The sequence below is a fragment of the Balaenoptera ricei genome, chromosome 4 (genome assembly GCF_028023285.1).
Source record: "Balaenoptera ricei isolate mBalRic1 chromosome 4, mBalRic1.hap2, whole genome shotgun sequence".
Lineage (NCBI taxonomy): Eukaryota > Metazoa > Chordata > Mammalia > Artiodactyla > Balaenopteridae > Balaenoptera > Balaenoptera ricei.
In genome coordinates this window covers 42,784,482-42,803,511 of record NC_082642.1, presented here as the reverse complement: position 1 = coordinate 42,803,511, position 19,030 = coordinate 42,784,482, and positions in this window count along the sequence as shown.

Here is a 19,030-nt window from a genome sequence, read left to right as displayed (position 1 = left end):
GAGCTCAGGGGCACTGCAATTCACAAACCTGCAGAGTTATAAATGATAACTCTCGTCCACAAATATATTGAGGGAAGGCAACGAAGAGGATGTGAAAGCAAGGCAGAATTGCAGGAAACAGATTTCAGGAGGTCGATTCGAATCGCCTGTAAAGCACATGAAAAGCGGCAAAACGTCGACAATGATGCCCTTGGCCAAAAAGGGCGTATGCGTTTTTTCCTGAATATATTCAGGAAAAAACGCATACGCCCTTTTTGGCCAACCAAGCAACCTGGAAAGGCAAATCAGCGCTACAAAGAAGTCTCGCTGCCCATCGGTCAAAAGGGCCATGCTGAAAAAAGTGTCAAAACCAAAAATGCAGGACAGGCCATGGAGAAATGGGAGCCTTGCTACGCTGATGGGCGGGATGTAAATTGCCAACAGCCACTCTGGAGAAGTGTACGGTGTGTCCTGAAACATCGAAAAAACACAGCTTAGAGCGCATAGGGCACTTCCACTCATGGGCGTATAAATTGGGAAAACTAAAAATCAGCAAGACACAGGCACCCCAAAGTTTAGGGCTGCTCTGTTGACAAGAACCTCCACTTCATGACACCTTAAATATCCCTGGAAAGAGAAAAATGGATAAAGAAGTGGTGGTCCTTATGTACAATGGAATATCACTCAGCCATGAAATCAATGTCATAAGGCTAGTAGCAGCATGATGAGTAGATTTAGGCACGACGATTCTAAGTGAAATAAGTCACACAGAAAAAGACACTTATCATAAGCTATCAGTTATAGAGGGAATGTAAAAACCGCTACACTTGAACTGAATTACAAAACAGAACAGAGTCACACGTTTAGAAGACACACTATGGCTGCTTAACGGGAAAGGTGAGGTGGGGTGATGAATAAAACAAGGGTTTCAAATGAGCTCAGCTACCGTTCCATAAACCCAATATGTAATAGAAAGACCTACTCCTTGCTCAGTGAACTGGACTCAACACCCCCTATTCACCGCACAAGAATATATCTGACTAGTAAGAATCTTAAAACCTATGTATTGATATCTCTCTGGAAGTGAGTCAAGTGGGTGTAAAGCGGCATAAACACAGCCGTGAAAAGCAGCTAAACCCCATTATAAAAATAAATTACTTTTAAAAGCCCGTGAAACAAAGACAGTGAAAGAGAGAGAAATTCTTACAAAATTCGTTCAGGGGCTGTGATGCAACCTGGATTGACCATATCTAGACCCACAGCTGGATGAGACATAAGGGTGGACACTCTCGGGGCTGAGAGGTTTGGTGAGTTTCGGGGAGCAAACGCAGAGCCTTTAAAGTAATACTGCCTGTTACCCATCCCATGGGTCCCAAATCTCCAGGTTCAAGGGCATCTTCCTACATCGAAAACATGCATGAGAAACCCAGAAGGTGGTACACCGTGTGATCGGGAAAGCTTTCTAAAACGCACCTCATTTCTCATCTCCTTGTGCTCGGGTTCGCCATTCCAGCCGCTTTACTAGCAATCTCCCTCCTTGGAGAATCAGCACCTTTAACCTCCTGTTCCATACAGCTTGCAATTTGTCCTGAGGATGAACGGGAAGAGGGGGAGCCAATGAGAGACTAGCTCTAGGTGTTGGGACAGGCACAGGTCACTCTATTTTCCCATCAGGAAGAAGAATTAACCACAGGCTCAGCCTGCCGCCCGGAACCAGAAGAGGGCCTGAGGCAATCCTGCGCTTTTGCGGCCAGCTCCCAAAAAAGCGAGTTGAAAAATGGAGCTCAGGGGCACTGCAATTCACAAACCTGCAGAGTTATAAATGATAACTCTCGTCCACAAATATATTGAGGGAAGGCAACGAAGAGGATTTGAAAGCAAGGCAGAATTGCAGGAAACAGATTTCAGGAGGTCGATTCGAATCGCCTGTAAAGCACATGAAAAGCGGCAAAACGTCAACAATGATGCCCTTGGCCAAAAAGGGCGTATGCGTTTTTTCCTGAATATATTCAGGAAAAAACGCATACGCCCTTTTTGGCCAACCAAGCAACCTGGAAAGGCAAATCAGCGCTACAAAGAAGTCTCGCTGCCCATCGGTCAAAAGGGCCATGCTGAAAAAAGTGTCAAAACCAGAAATGCAGGACAGGCCATGGAGAAATGGGAGCCTTGCTACGCTGATGGGCGGGATGTAAATTGCCAACAGCCACTCTGGAGAAGTGTACGGTGTGTCCTGAAACATCGAAAAAACACAGCTTAGAGCGCATAGGGCACTTCCACTCATGGGCGTATAAATTGGGAAAACTAAAAATCAGCAAGACACAGGCACCCCAAAGTTTAGGGCTGCTCTGTTGACAAGAACCTCCACTTCATGACACCTTAAATATCCCAGGAAAGAGAAAAATGGATAAAGAAGTGGTGGTCCTTATGTACAATGGAATATCACTCAGCCATGAAATCAATGTCATAAGGCTAGTAGCAGCATGATGAGTGGATTTAGGCACGACGATTCTAAGTGAAATAAGTCACACAGAAAAAGACACTTATCATAAGCTATCAGTTATAGAGGGAATGTAAAAACCGCTACACTTGAACTGAATTACAAAACAGAACAGAGTCACACGTTTAGAAAACACACTATGGCTGCTTAACGGGAAAGGTGAGGTGGGGTGATGCATAAAACAAGGGTTTCAAATTAGCTCAGATACCGTTCCATAAACCCAATATGTAATAGAAAGACCTACTCCTTGCCCAGTGAACTGGACTCAACACCCCCTATTCACCGCACAAGAATATATCTGACTAGTAAGAATCTTAAAACCTATGTATTGATATCTCTCTGGATGTGAGTCAAGTGGGTATAAAGCGGCGTAAACTCAGCCGTGAAAAGCAGCTAAACCCCATTATAAAAATAAATTACTTTTAAAAGCCCGTGAAACAAAGATAGTGAAAGAGAGAGAAATTCTTACAAAATTCGTTCAGGGGCTGTGATGCAACCTGGATTGACCATATCTACACCCACAGCTGGATGAGACATAAGGGTGGACACTCTCGGGGCTCAGAGCTTTGGTGAGGTTGGGGGAGCAAACGCAGAGCCTTTAAAGTAATACTGCCTGTTACCCATCCCATGGGTCCCAAATCTCCAGGTTCAAGGGCATCTTCCTACATCGAAAACATGCATGAGAAACCCAGAAGGTGGTACACCGTGTGATCGGGAAAGCTTTCTAAAACGCACCTCATTTCTCATCTCCTTGTGCTCGGGTTCGCCATTCCAGCCGCTTTACTAGTAATCTCCCTCCTTGGAGAATCAGCACCTTTAACCTCCTGTTCCATACAGCTTGCAATTTGTCCTGAGGATGAACGGGAAGAGGGGGAGCCAATGAGAGACTAGCTCTAGGTGTTGGGACAGGCACAGGTCACTCTATTTTCCCATCAGGAAGAAGAATTAACCACAGGCTCAGCCTGCCGCCCAGAACCAGAAGAGGGCCTGAGGCAATCCTGCGCTTTTGCGGCCAGCTCCCAAAAAAGCGAGTTGAAAAATGGAGCTCAGGGGCACTGCAATTCACAAACCTGCAGAGTTATAAATGATAACTCTCGTCCACAAATATATTGAGGGAAGGCAACGAAGAGGATTTGAAAGCAAGGCAGAATTGCAGGAAACAGATTTCAGGAGGTCGATTCGAATCGCCTGTAAAGCACATGAAAAGCGGCAAAACGTCGACAATGATGCCCTTGGCCAAAAAGGGCGTATGCGTTTTTTCCTGAGGAAAAAACGCATACGCCCTTTTTGGCCAACCAAGCAACCTAGAAAGGCAAATCAGCGCTACAAAGAAATCTCGCTGCCCATCGGTCAAAAGGGCCATGCTGAAAAAAGTGTCAAAACCAGAAATGCAGGACAGGCCATGGAGAAATGGGAGCCTTGCTACGCTGATGGGCAGGATGTAAATTGCCAACAGCCACTCTGGAGAAGTGTATGGTGTGTCCTGAAACATCGAAAAAACACAGCTTAGAGCGCATAGGGCACTTCCACTCATGGGCGTATAAATTGGGAAAACTAAAAATCAGCAAGACACAGGCACCCCAAAGTTTAGGGCTGCTCTGTTGACAAGAACCTCCACTTCATGACACCTTAAATATCCCTGGAAAGAGAAAAATGGATAAAGAAGTGGTGGTCCTTATGTACAATGGAATATCACTCAGCCATGAAATCAATGTCATAAGGCTAGTAGCAGCATGATGAGTAGATTTAGGCACGACGATTCTAAGTGAAATAAGTCACACAGAAAAAGACACTTATCATAAGCTATCACTTATAGAGGGAATGTAAAAACCGCTACACTTGAACTGAATTACAAAACAGAACAGAGTCACACGTTTAGAAGACACACTATGGCTGCTTAACGGGAAAGGTGAGGTGGGGTGATGAATAAAACAAGGGTTTCAAATGAGCTCAGCTACCGTTCCATAAACCCAATATGTAATAGAAAGACCTACTCCTTGCTCAGTGAACTGGACTCAACACCCCCTATTCACCGCACAAGAATATATCTGACTAGTAAGAATCTTAAAACCTATGTATTGATATCTCTCTGGAAGTGAGTCAAGTGGGTGTAAAGCGGCATAAACACAGCCGTGAAAAGCAGCTAAACCCCATTATAAAAATACATTACTTTTAAAAGCCCGTGAAACAAAGACAGTGAAAGAGAGAGAAATTCTTACAAAATTCGTTCAGGGGCTGTGATGCAACCTGGATTGACGATATCTAGACCCACAGCTGGATGAGACATAAGGGTGGACACTCTCGGGGCTGAGAGGTTTGGTGAGTTTGGGGGAGCAAACGCAGAGCCTTTAAAGTAATACTGCCTGTTACCCATCCCATGGGTCCCAAATCTCCATGTTCAAGGGCATCTTCCTACATCGAAAACATGCATGAGAAACCCAGAAGGTGGTACACCATGTGATCGGGAAAGCTTTCTGAAACGCACCTCATTTCTCAACTTCTTGTGCTCGGGTTCGCCATTCCAGCCGCTTTACTAGCAATCTCCCTCCTTGGAGAATCAGCACCTTTAACCTCCTGTTCCATACAGCTTGCAATTTGTCCTGAGGATGAACGGGAAGAGGGGGAGCCAATGAGAGACTAGCTCTAGGTGTTGGGACAGGCACAGGTCACTCTATTTTCCCATCAGGAAGAAGAATTAACCACAGGCTCAGCCTGCCGCCCGGAACCAGAAGAGGGCCTGAGGCAATCCTGCGCTTTTGCGGCCAGCTCCCAAAAAAGCGAGTTGAAAAATGGAGCTCAGGGGCACTGCAATTCACAAACCTGCAGAGTTATAAATGATAACTCTCGTCCACAAATATATTGAGGGAAGGCAACGAAGAGGATTTGAAAGCAAGGCAGAATTGCAGGAAACAGATTTCAGGAGGTCGATTCGAATCGCCTGTAAAGCACATGAAAAGCGGCAAAACGTCGACAATGATGCCCTTGGCCAAAAAGGGTGTATGCGTTTTTTCCTGAATATATTCAGGAAAAAACGCATACGCCCTTTTTGGCCAACCAAGCAACCTGGAAAGGCAAATCAGCGCTACAAAGAAGTCTCGCTGCCCATCGGTCAAAAGGGCCATGCTGAAAAAAGTGTCAAAACCAGAAATGCAGGACAGGCCATGGAGAAATGGGAGCCTTGCTACGCTGATGGGCGGGATGTAAATTGCCAACAGCCACTCTGGAGAAGTGTACGGTGTGTCCTGAAACATCGAAAAAACACAGCTTAGAGCGCATAGGGCACTTCCACTCATGGGCGTATAAATTGGGAAAACTAAAAATCAGCAAGACACAGGCACCCCAAAGTTTAGGGCTGCTCTGTTGACAAGAACCTCCACTTCATGACACCTTAAATATCCCAGGAAAGAGAAAAATGGATAAAGAAGTGGTGGTCCTTATGTACAATGGAATATCACTCAGCCATGAAATCAATGTCATAAGGCTAGTAGCAGCATGATGAGTGGATTTAGGCACGACGATTCTAAGTGAAATAAGTCACACAGAAAAAGACACTTATCATAAGCTATCAGTTATAGAGGGAATGTAAAAACCGCTACACTTGAACTGAATTACAAAACAGAACAGAGTCACACGTTTAGAAAACACACTATGGCTGCTTAACGGGAAAGGTGAGGTGGGGTGATGCATAAAACAAGGGTTTCAAATTAGCTCAGATACCGTTCCATAAACCCAATATGTAATAGAAAGACCTACTCCTTGCCCAGTGAACTGGACTCAACACCCCCTATTCACTGCACAAGAATATATCTGACTAGTAAGAATCTTAAAACCTATGTATTGATATCTCTCTGGATGTGAGTCAAGTGGGTATAAAGCGGCGTAAACTCAGCCGTGAAAAGCAGCTAAACCCCATTATAAAAATAAATTACTTTTAAAAGCCCGTGAAACAAAGATAGTGAAAGAGAGAGAAATTCTTACAAAATTCGTTCAGGGGCTGTGATGCAACCTGGATTGACCATATCTACACCCACAGCTGGATGAGACATAAGGGTGGACACTCTCGGGGCTCAGAGCTTTGGTGAGGTTGGGGGAGCAAACGCAGAGCCTTTAAAGTAATACTGCCTGTTACCCATCCCATGGGTCCCAAATCTCCAGGTTCAAGGGCATCTTCCTACATCGAAAACATGCATGAGAAACCCAGAAGGTGGTACACCGTGTGATCGGGAAAGCTTTCTAAAACGCACCTCATTTCTCATCTCCTTGTGCTCGGTTTCGCCATTCCAGCCGCTTTACTAGTAATCTCCCTCCTTGGAGAATCAGCACCTTTAACCTCCTGTTCCATACAGCTTGCAATTTGTCCTGAGGATGAACGGGAAGAGGGGGAGCCAATGAGAGACTAGCTCTAGGTGTTGGGACAGGCACAGGTCACTCTATTTTCCCATCAGGAAGAAGAATTAACCACAGGCTCAGCCTGCCGCCCAGAACCAGAAGAGGGCCTGAGGCAATCCTGCGCTTTTGCGGCCAGCTCCCAAAAAAGCGAGTTGAAAAATGGAGCTCAGGGGCACTGCAATTCACAAACCTGCAGAGTTATAAATGATAACTCTCGTCCACAAATATATTGAGGGAAGGCAACGAAGAGGATTTGAAAGCAAGGCAGAATTGCAGGAAACAGATTTCAGGAGGTCGATTCGAATCGCCTGTAAAGCACATGAAAAGCGGCAAAACGTCGACAATGATGCCCTTGGCCAAAAAGGGCGTATGCGTTTTTTCCTGAATATATTCAGGAAAAAACGCATACGCCCTTTTTGGCCAACCAAGCAACCTAGAAAGGCAAATCAGCGCTACAAAGAAATCTCGCTGCCCATCGGTCAAAAGGGCCATGCTGAAAAAAGTGTCAAAACCAGAAATGCAGGACAGGCCATGGAGAAATGGGAGCCTTGCTACGCTGATGGGCAGGATGTAAATTGCCAACAGCCACTCTGGAGAAGTGTATGGTGTGTCCTGAAACATCGAAAAAACACAGCTTAGAGCGCATAGGGCACTTCCACTCATGGGCGTATAAATTGGGAAAACTAAAAATCAGCAAGACACAGGCACCCCAAAGTTTAGGGCTGCTCTGTTGACAAGAACCTCCACTTCATGACACCTTAAATATCCCTGGAAAGAGAAAAATGGATAAAGAAGTGGTGGTCCTTATGTACAATGGAATATCACTCAGCCATGAAATCAATGTCATAAGGCTAGTAGCAGCATGATGAGTAGATTTAGGCACGACGATTCTAAGTGAAATAAGTCACACAGAAAAAGACACTTATCATAAGCTATCACTTATAGAGGGAATGTAAAAACCGCTACACTTGAACTGAATTACAAAACAGAACAGAGTCACACGTTTAGAAGACACACTATGGCTGCTTAACGGGAAAGGTGAGGTGGGGTGATGAATAAAACAAGGGTTTCAAATGAGCTCAGCTACCGTTCCATAAACCCAATATGTAATAGAAAGACCTACTCCTTGCTCAGTGAACTGGACTCAACACCCCCTATTCACCGCACAAGAATATATCTGACTAGTAAGAATCTTAAAACCTATGTATTGATATCTCTCTGGAAGTGAGTCAAGTGGGTGTAAAGCGGCATAAACACAGCCGTGAAAAGCAGCTAAACCCCATTATAAAAATACATTACTTTTAAAAGCCCGTGAAACAAAGACAGTGAAAGAGAGAGAAATTCTTACAAAATTCGTTCAGGGGCTGTGATGCAACCTGGATTGACGATATCTAGACCCACAGCTGGATGAGACATAAGGGTGGACACTCTCGGGGCTGAGAGGTTTGGTGAGTTTGGGGGAGCAAACGCAGAGCCTTTAAAGTAATACTGCCTGTTACCCATCCCATGGGTCCCAAATCTCCATGTTCAAGGGCATCTTCCTACATCGAAAACATGCATGAGAAACCCAGAAGGTGGTACACCATGTGATCGGGAAAGCTTTCTGAAACGCACCTCATTTCTCAACTCCTTGTGCTCGGGTTCGCCATTCCAGCCGCTTTACTAGCAATCTCCCTCCTTGGAGAACCAGCACCTTTAACCTCCTGTTCCGTACAGCTTGCAATTTGTCCTGAGGATGAACGGGAAGAGGGGGAGCCAATGAGAGACTAGCTCTAGGTGTTGGGACAGGCACAGGTCACTCTATTTTCCCATCAGGAAGAAGAATTAACCACAGGCTCAGCCTGCCGCCCGGAACCAGAAGAGGGCCTGAGGCAATCCTGCGCTTTTGCGGCCAGCTCCCAAAAAAGCGAGTTGAAAAATGGAGCTCAGGGGCACTGCAATTCACAAACCTGCAGAGTTATAATTGATAACTCTCGTCCACAAATATATTGAGGGAAGGCAACGAAGAGGATTTGAAAGCAAGGCAGAATTGCAGGAAACAGATTTCAGGAGGTCGATTCGAATCGCCTGTAAAGCACATGAAAAGCGGCAAAACGTCGACAATGATGCCCTTGGCCAAAAAGGGCGTATGCGTTTTTTCCTGAATATATTCAGGAAAAAACGCATACGCCCTTTTTGGCCAACCAAGCAACCTGGAAAGGCAAATCAGCGCTACAAAGAAGTCTCGCTGCCCATCGGTCAAAAGGGCCATGCTGAAAAAAGTGTCAAAACCAGAAATGCAGGACAGGCCATGGAGAAATGGGAGCCTTGCTACGCTGATGGGCGGGATGTAAATTGCCAACAGCCACTCTGGAGAAGTGTACGGTGTGTCCTGAAACATCGAAAAAACACAGCTTAGAGCGCATAGGGCACTTCCACTCATGGGCGTATAAATTGGGAAAACTAAAAATCAGCAAGACACAGGCACCCCAAGGTTTGGGGCTGCTCTGTTGACAAGAACCTCCACTTCGTGACACCTTAAATATCCCAGGAAAGAGAAAAATGGATAAAGAAGTGGTGGTCCTTATGTACAATGGAATATCACTCAGCCATGAAATCAATGTCATAAGGCTAGTAGCAGCATGATGAGTGGATTTAGGTACGACGATTCTAAGTGAAATAAGTCACACAGAAAAAGACACTTATCATAAGCTATCAGTTATAGAGGGAATGTAAAAACCGCTACACTTGAACTGAATTACAAAACAGAACAGAGTCACACGTTTAGAAAACACACTATGGCTGCTTAACGGGAAAGGTGAGGTGGGGTGATGCATAAAACAAGGGTTTCAAATTAGCTCAGATACCGTTCCATAAACCCAATATGTAATAGAGAGACCTACTCCTTGCCCAGTGAACTGGACTCAACACCCCCTATTCACCGCACAAGAATATATCTGACTAGTAAGAATCTTAAAACCTATGTATTGATATCTCTCTGGAAGTGAGTCAAGTGGGTATAAAGCAGCGTAAACTCAGCCGTGAAAAGCAGCTAAACCCCAGTATAAAAATAAATTACTTTTAAAAGCCCGTGAAACAAAGACAGTGAAAGAGAGAAATTCTTACAAAATTCGTTCAGGCTCTGTGATGCAACCTGGATTGACCATATCTAGACCCACAGCTGGATGAGACATAAGGGTGGACACTCTCGGGGCTGAGAGGTTTGGTGAGGTTGGGGGAGCAAACGCAGAGCCTTTAAAGTAATACTGCCTGTTACCCATCCCATGGGTCCCAAATCTCCAGGTTCAAGGGCATCTTCCTACATCGAAAACATGCATGAGAAACCCAGAAGGTGGTACACCGTGTGATCGGGAAAGCTTTCTAAAACGCACCTCATTTCTCATCTCCTTGTGCTCGGGTTCGCCATTCCAGCCACTTTACTAGCAATCTCCCTCCTTGGAGAATCAGCACCTTTAACCTCCTGTTCCGTACAGCTTGCAATTTGTCCTGAGGATGAACGGGAAGAGGGGGAGCCAATGAGAGACTAGCTCTAGGTGTTGGGACAGGCACAGGTCACTCTATTTTCCCATCAGGAAGAAGAATTAACCAGAGGCTCAGCCTGCCGCCCGGAACCAGAAGAGGGCCTGAGGCAATCCTGCGCTTTTGCGGCCAGCTCCCAAAAAAGCGAGTTGAAAAATGGAGCTCAGGGGCACTGCAATTCACAAACCTGCAGAGTTATAAATGATAACTCTCGTCCACAAATATATTGAGGGAAGGCAACGAAGAGGATTTGAAAGCAAGGCAGAATTGCAGGAAACAGATTTCAGGAGGTCGATTCGAATCGCCTGTAAAGCACATGAAAAGCGGCAAAACGTCGACAATGATGCCCTTGGCCAAAAAGGGCGTATGCGTTTTTTCCTGAATATATTCAGGAAAAAACGCATACGCCCTTTTTGGCCAACCAAGCAACCTGGAAAGGCAAATCAGCGCTACAAAGAAGTCTCGCTGCCCATCGGTCAAAAGGGCCATGCTGAAAAAAGTGTCAAAACCAGAAATGCAGGACAGGCCATGGAGAAATGGGAGCCTTGCTACGCTGATGGGCGGGATGTAAATTGCCAACAGCCACTCTGGAGAAGTGTACGGTGTGTCCTGAAACATCGAAAAAACACAGCTTAGAGCGCATAGGGCACTTCCACTCATGGGCGTATAAATTGGAAAAACTAAAAATCAGCAAGACACAGGCACCCCAAAGTTTAGGGCTGCTCTGTTGACAAGAACCTCCACTTCATGACACCTTAAATATCCCTGGAAAGAGAAAAATGGATAAAGAAGTGGTGGTCCTTATGTACAATGGAATATCACTCAGCCATGAAATCAATGTCATAAGGCTAGTAGCAGCATGATGAGTAGATGTAGGCACGACGATTCTAAGTGAAATAAGTCACACAGAAAAAGACACTTATCATAAGCTATCAGTTATAGAGGGAATGTAAAAACCGCTACACTTGAACTGAATTACAAAACAGAACAGAGTCACACGTTTAGAAGACACACTATGGCTGCTTAACGGGAAAGGTGAGGTGGGGTGATGAATAAAACAAGGGTTTCAAATGAGCTCAGCTACCGTTCCATAAACCCAATATGTAATAGAAAGACCTACTCCTTGCTCAGTGAACTGGACTCAACACCCCCTATTCACCGCACAAGAATATATCTGACTAGTAAGAATCTTAAAACCTATGTATTGATATCTCTCTGGAAGTGAGTCAAGTGGGTGTAAAGCGGCATAAACACAGCCGTGAAAAGCAGCTAAACCCCATTATAAAAATAAATTACTTTTAAAAGCCCGTGAAACAAAGACAGTGAAAGAGAGAGAAATTCTTACAAAATTCGTTCAGGGGCTGTGATGCAACCTGGATTGACCATATCTAGACCCACAGCTGGATGAGACATAAGGGTGGACACTCTCGGGGCTGAGAGGTTTGGTGAGTTTCGGGGAACAAACGCAGAGCCTTTAAAGTAATACTGCCTGTTACCCATCCCATGGGTCCCAAATCTCCAGGTTCAAGGGCATCTTCCTACATCGAAAACATGCATGAGAAACCCAGAAGGTGGTACACCGTGTGATCGGGAAAGCTTTCTAAAACGCACCTCATTTCTCATCTCCTTGTGCTCGGGTTCGCCATTCCAGCCGCTTTACTAGCAATCTCCCTCCTTGGAGAATCAGCACCTTAACCTCCTGTTCCATACAGCTTGCAATTTGTCCTGAGGATGAACGGGAAGAGGGGGAGCCAATGAGAGACTAGCTCTAGGTGTTGGGACAGGCACAGGTCACTCTATTTTCCCATCAGGAAGAAGAATTAACCACAGGCTCAGCCTGCCGCCCGGAACCAGAAGAGGGCCTGAGGCAATCCTGCGCTTTTGCGGCCAGCTCCCAAAAAAGCGAGTTGAAAAATGGAGCTCAGGGGCACTGCAATTCACAAACCTGCAGAGTTATAAATGATAACTCTCGTCCACAAATATATTGAGGGAAGGCAACGAAGAGGATTTGAAAGCAAGGCAGAATTGCAGGAAACAGATTTCAGGAGGTCGATTCGAATCGCCTGTAAAGCACATGAAAAGCGGCAAAACGTCGACAATGATGCCCTTGGCCAAAAAGGGCGTATGCGTTTTTTCCTGAATATATTCAGGAAAAAACGCATACGCCCTTTTTGGCCAACCAAGCAACCTGGAAAGGCAAATCAGCGCTACAAAGAAGTCTCGCTGCCCATCGGTCAAAAGGGCCATGCTGAAAAAAGTGTCAAAACCAGAAATGCAGGACAGGCCATGGAGAAATGGGAGCCTTGCTACGCTGATGGGCGGGATGTAAATTGCCAACAGCCACTCTGGAGAAGTGTACGGTGTGTCCTGAAACATCGAAAAAACACAGCTTAGAGCGCATAGGGCACTTCCACTCATGGGCGTATAAAATGGGAAAACTAAAAATCAGCAAGACACAGGCACCCCAAAGTTTAGGGCTGCTCTGTTGACAAGAACCTCCACTTCATGACACCTTAAATATCCCAGGAAAGAGAAAAATGGATAAAGAAGTGGTGGTCCTTATGTACAATGGAATATCACTCAGCCATGAAATCAATGTCATAAGGCTAGTAGCAGCATGATGAGTGGATTTAGGCACGACGATTCTAAGTGAAATAAGTCACACAGAAAAAGACACTTATCATAAGCTATCAGTTATAGAGGGAATGTAAAAACCGCTACACTTGAACTGAATTACAAAACAGAACAGAGTCACACGTTTAGAAAACACACTATGGCTGCTTAACGGGAAAGGTGAGGTGGGGTGATGCATAAAACAAGGGTTTCAAATTAGCTCAGATACCGTTCCATAAACCCAATATGTAATAGAAAGACCTACTCCTTGCCCAGTGAACTGGACTCAACACCCCCTATTCACCGCACAAGAATATATCTGACTAGTAAGAATCTTAAAACCTATGTATTGATATCTCTCTGGATGTGAGTCAAGTGGGTATAAAGCGGCGTAAACTCAGCCGTGAAAAGCAGCTAAACCCCATTATAAAAATAAATTACTTTTAAAAGCCCGTGAAACAAAGATAGTGAAAGAGAGAGAAATTCTTACAAAATTCGTTCAGGGGCTGTGATGCAACCTGGATTGACCATATCTACACCCACAGCTGGATGAGACATAAGGGTGGACACTCTCGGGGCTCAGAGCTTTGGTGAGGTTGGGGGAGCAAACACAGAGCCTTTAAAGTAATACTGCCTGTTACCCATCCCATGGGTCCCAAATCTCCAGGTTCAAGGGCATCTTCCTACATCGAAAACATGCATGAGAAACCCAGAAGGTGGTACACCGTGTGATCGGGAAAGGTTTCTAAAACGCACCTCATTTCTCATCTCCTTGTGCTCGGTTTCGCCATTCCAGCCGCTTTACTAGTAATCTCCCTCCTTGGAGAATCAGCACCTTTAACCTCCTGTTCCGTACAGCTTGCAATTTGTCCTGAGGATGAACGGGAAGAGGGGGAGCCAATGAGAGACTAGCTCTAGGTGTTGGGACAGGCACAGGTCACTCTATTTTCCCATCAGGAAGAAGAATTAACCAGAGGCTCAGCCTGCCGCCCGGAACCAGAAGAGGGCCTGAGGCAATCCTGCGCTTTTGCGGCCAGCTCCCAAAAAAGCGAGTTGAAAAATGGAGCTCAGGGGCACTGCAATTCACAAACCTGCAGAGTTATAATTGATAACTCTCGTCCACAAATATATTGAGGGAAGGCAACGAAGAGGATTTGAAAGCAAGGCAGAATTGCAGGAAACAGATTTCAGGAGGTCGATTCGAATCGCCTGTAAAGCACCTGAAAAGCGGCAAAACGTCGACAATGATGCCCTTGGCCAAAAAGGGCGTATGCGTTTTTTCCTGAATATATTCAGGAAAAAACGCATACGCCCTTTTTGGCCAACCAAGCAACCTGGAAAGGCAAATCAGCGCTACAAAGAAGTCTCGCTGCCCATCGGTCAAAAGGGCCATGCTGAAAAAAGTGTCAAAACCAGAAATGCAGGACAGGCCATGGAGAAATGGGAGCCTTGCTACGCTGATGGGCGGGATGTAAATTGCCAACAGCCACTCTGGAGAAGTGTACGGTGTGTCCTGAAACATCGAAAAAACACAGCTTAGAGCGCATAGGGCACTTCCACTCATGGGCGTATAAATTGGGAAAACTAAAAATCAGCAAGACACAGGCACCCCAAGGTTTGGGGCTGCTCTGTTGACAAGAACCTCCACTTCGTGACACCTTAAATATCCCAGGAAAGAGAAAAATGGATAAAGAAGTGGTGGTCCTTATGTACAATGGAATATCACTCAGCCATGAAATCAATGTCATAAGGCTAGTAGCAGCATGATGAGTGGATTTAGGCACGACGATTCTAAGTGAAATAAGTCACACAGAAAAAGACACTTATCATAAGCTATCAGTTATAGAGGGAATGTAAAAACCGCTACACTTGAACTGAATTACAAAACAGAACAGAGTCACACGTTTAGAAAACACACTATGGCTGCTTAACGGGAAAGGTGAGGTGGGGTGATGCATAAAACAAGGGTTTCAAATTAGCTCAGATACCGTTCCATAAACCCAATATGTAATAGAGAGACCTACTCCTTGCCCAGTGAACTGGACTCAACACCCCCTATTCACCGCACAAGAATATATCTGACTAGTAAGAATCTTAAAACCTATGTATTGATATCTCTCTGGAAGTGAGTCAAGTGGGTATAAAGCAGCGTAAACTCAGCCGTGAAAAGCAGCTAAACCCCAGTATAAAAATAAATTACTTTTAAAAGCCCGTGAAACAAAGACAGTGAAAGAGAGAAATTCTTACAAAATTCGTTCAGGCTCTGTGATGCAACCTGGATTGACCATATCTAGACCCACAGCTGGATGAGACATAAGGGTGGACACTCTCGGGGCTGAGAGGTTTGGTGAGGTTGGGGGAGCAAACGCAGAGCCTTTAAAGTAATACTGCCTGTTACCCATCCCATGGGTCCCAAATCTCCAGGTTCAAGGGCATCTTCCTACATCGAAAACATGCATGAGAAACCCAGAAGGTGGTACACCGTGTGATCGGGAAAGCTTTCTAAAACGCACCTCATTTCTCATCTCCTTGTGCTCGGGTTCGCCATTCCAGCCACTTTACTAGCAATCTCCCTCCTTGGAGAATCAGCACCTTTAACCTCCTGTTCCGTACAGCTTGCAATTTGTCCTGAGGATGAACGGGAAGAGGGGGAGCCAATGAGAGACTAGCTCTAGGTGTTGGGACAGGCACAGGTCACTCTATTTTCCCATCAGGAAGAAGAATTAACCAGAGGCTCAGCCTGCCGCCCGGAACCAGAAGAGGGCCTGAGGCAATCCTGCGCTTTTGCGGCCAGCTCCCAAAAAAGCGAGTTGAAAAATGGAGCTCAGGGGCACTGCAATTCACAAACCTGCAGAGTTATAAATGATAACTCTCGTCCACAAATATATTGAGGGAAGGCAACGAAGAGGATTTGAAAGCAAGGCAGAATTGCAGGAAACAGATTTCAGGAGGTCGATTCGAATCGCCTGTAAAGCACATGAAAAGCGGCAAAACGTCGACAATGATGCCCTTGGCCAAAAAGGGCGTATGCGTTTTTTCCTGAATATATTCAGGAAAAAACGCATACGCCCTTTTTGGCCAACCAAGCAACCTGGAAAGGCAAATCAGCGCTACAAAGAAGTCTCGCTGCCCATCGGTCAAAAGGGCCATGCTGAAAAAAGTGTCAAAACCAGAAATGCAGGACAGGCCATGGAGAAATGGGAGCCTTGCTACGCTGATGGGCGGGATGTAAATTGCCAACAGCCACTCTGGAGAAGTGTACGGTGTGTCCTGAAACATCGAAAAAACACAGCTTAGAGCGCATAGGGCACTTCCACTCATGGGCGTATAAATTGGAAAAACTAAAAATCAGCAAGACACAGGCACCCCAAAGTTTAGGGCTGCTCTGTTGACAAGAACCTCCACTTCATGACACCTTAAATATCCCTGGAAAGAGAAAAATGGATAAAGAAGTGGTGGTCCTTATGTACAATGGAATATCACTCAGCCATGAAATCAATGTCATAAGGCTAGTAGCAGCATGATGAGTAGATGTAGGCACGACGATTCTAAGTGAAATAAGTCACACAGAAAAAGACACTTATCATAAGCTATCAGTTATAGAGGGAATGTAAAAACCGCTACACTTGAACTGAATTACAAAACAGAACAGAGTCACACGTTTAGAAGACACACTATGGCTGCTTAACGGGAAAGGTGAGGTGGGGTGATGAATAAAACAAGGGTTTCAAATGAGCTCAGCTACCGTTCCATAAACCCAATATGTAATAGAAAGACCTACTCCTTGCTCAGTGAACTGGACTCAACACCCCCTATTCACCGCACAAGAATATATCTGACTAGTAAGAATCTTAAAACCTATGTATTGATATCTCTCTGGAAGTGAGTCAAGTGGGTGTAAAGCGGCATAAACACAGCCGTGAAAAGCAGCTAAACCCCATTATAAAAATAAATTACTTTTAAAAGCCCGTGAAACAAAGACAGTGAAAGAGAGAGAAATTCTTACAAAATTCGTTCAGGGGCTGTGATGCAACCTGGATTGACCATATCTAGACCCACAGCTGGATGAGACATAAGGGTGGACACTCTCGGGGCTGAGAGGTTTGGTGAGTTTCGGGGAACAAACGCAGAGCCTTTAAAGTAATACTGCCTGTTACCCATCCCATGGGTCCCAAATCTCCAGGTTCAAGGGCATCTTCCTACATCGAAAACATGCATGAGAAACCCAGAAGGTGGTACACCGTGTGATCGGGAAAGCTTTCTAAAACGCACCTCATTTCTCATCTCCTTGTGCTCGGGTTCGCCATTCCAGCCGCTTTACTAGCAATCTCCCTCCTTGGAGAACCAGCACCTTTAACCTCCTGTTCCATACAGCTTGCAATTTGTCCTGAGGATGAACGGGAAGAGGGGGAGCCAATGAGAGACTAGCTCTAGGTGTTGGGACAGGCACAGGTCACTCTATTTTCCCATCAGGAAGAAGAATTAACCACAGGCTCTGCCTGCCGCCCGGAACCAGAAGAGGGCCTGAGGCAATCCTGCGCTTTTGCGGCCAGCTCCCAAAAAAGCGAGTTGAAAAATGGAGCTCAGGGGCACTGCAATTCACAAACCTGCAGAGTTATAAATGATAACTCTCGTCCACAAATATATTGAGGGAAGGCAACGAAGAGGATTTGAAAGCAAGGCAGAATTGCAGGAAACAGATTTCAGGAGGTCGATTCGAATCGCCTGTAAAGCACATGAAAAGCGGCAAAACGTCGACAATGATGCCCTTGGCCAAAAAGGGCGTATGCGTTTTTTCCTGAATATATTCAGGAAAAAACGCATACGCCCTTTTTGGCCAACCAAGCAACCTGGAAAGGCAAATCAGCGCTACAAAGAAGTCTCGCTGCCCATCGGTCAAAAGGGCCATGCTGAAAAAAGTGTCAAAACCAGAAATGCAGGACAGGCCATGGAGAAATGGGAGCCTTGCTACGCTGATGGGCGGGATGTAAATTGCCAACAGCCACTCTGGAGAAGTGTAAGGTGTGTCCTGAAACATCGAAAAAACACAGCTTAGAGCGCATAGGGCACTTCCACTCATGGGCGTATAAATTGGGAAAACTAAAAATCAGCAAGACACAGGCACCCCAAAGTTTAGGGCTGCTCTGTTGACAAGAACCTCCACTTCATGACACCTTAAATATCCCAGGAAAGAGAAAAATGGATAAAGAAGTGGTGGTCCTTATGTACAATGGAATATCACTCAGCCATGAAATCAATGTCATAAGGCTAGTAGCAGCATGATGAGTGGATTTAGGCACGACGATTCTAAGTGAAATAAGTCACACAGAAAAAGACACTTATCATAAGCTATCAGTTATAGAGGGAATGTAAAAACCGCTACACTTGAACTGAATTACAAAACAGAACAGAGTCACACGTTTAGAAAACACACTATGGCTGCTTAACGGGAAAGGTGAGGTGGGGTGATGCATAAAACAAGGGTTTCAAATTAGCTCAGATACCGTTCCATAAACCCAATATGTAATAGAAAGACCTACTCCTTGCCCAGTGAACTGGACTCAACACCCCCTATTCACCGCACAAGAATATATCTGACTAGTAAGAATCTTAAAACCTATGTATTGATATCTCTCTGGATGTGAGTCAAGTGGGTATAAAGCGGCGTAAACTCAGCCGTGAAAAGCAGCTAAACCCCATTATAAAAATAAATTACTTTTAAAAGCCCGTGAAACAAAGATAGTGAAAGAGAGAGAAATTCTTACAAAATTCGTTCAGGGGCTGTGATGCAACCTGGATTGACCATATCTACACCCACAGCTGGATGAGACATAAGGGTGGACACTCTCGGGGCTCAGAGCTTTGGTGAGGTTGGGGGAGCAAACGCAGAGCCTTTAAAGTAATACTGCCTGTTACCCATCCCATGGGTCCCAAATCTCCAGGTTCAAGGGCATCTTCCTACATCGAAAACATGCATGAGAAACCCAGAAGGTGGTACACCGTGTGATCGGGAAAGCTTTCTAAAACGCACCT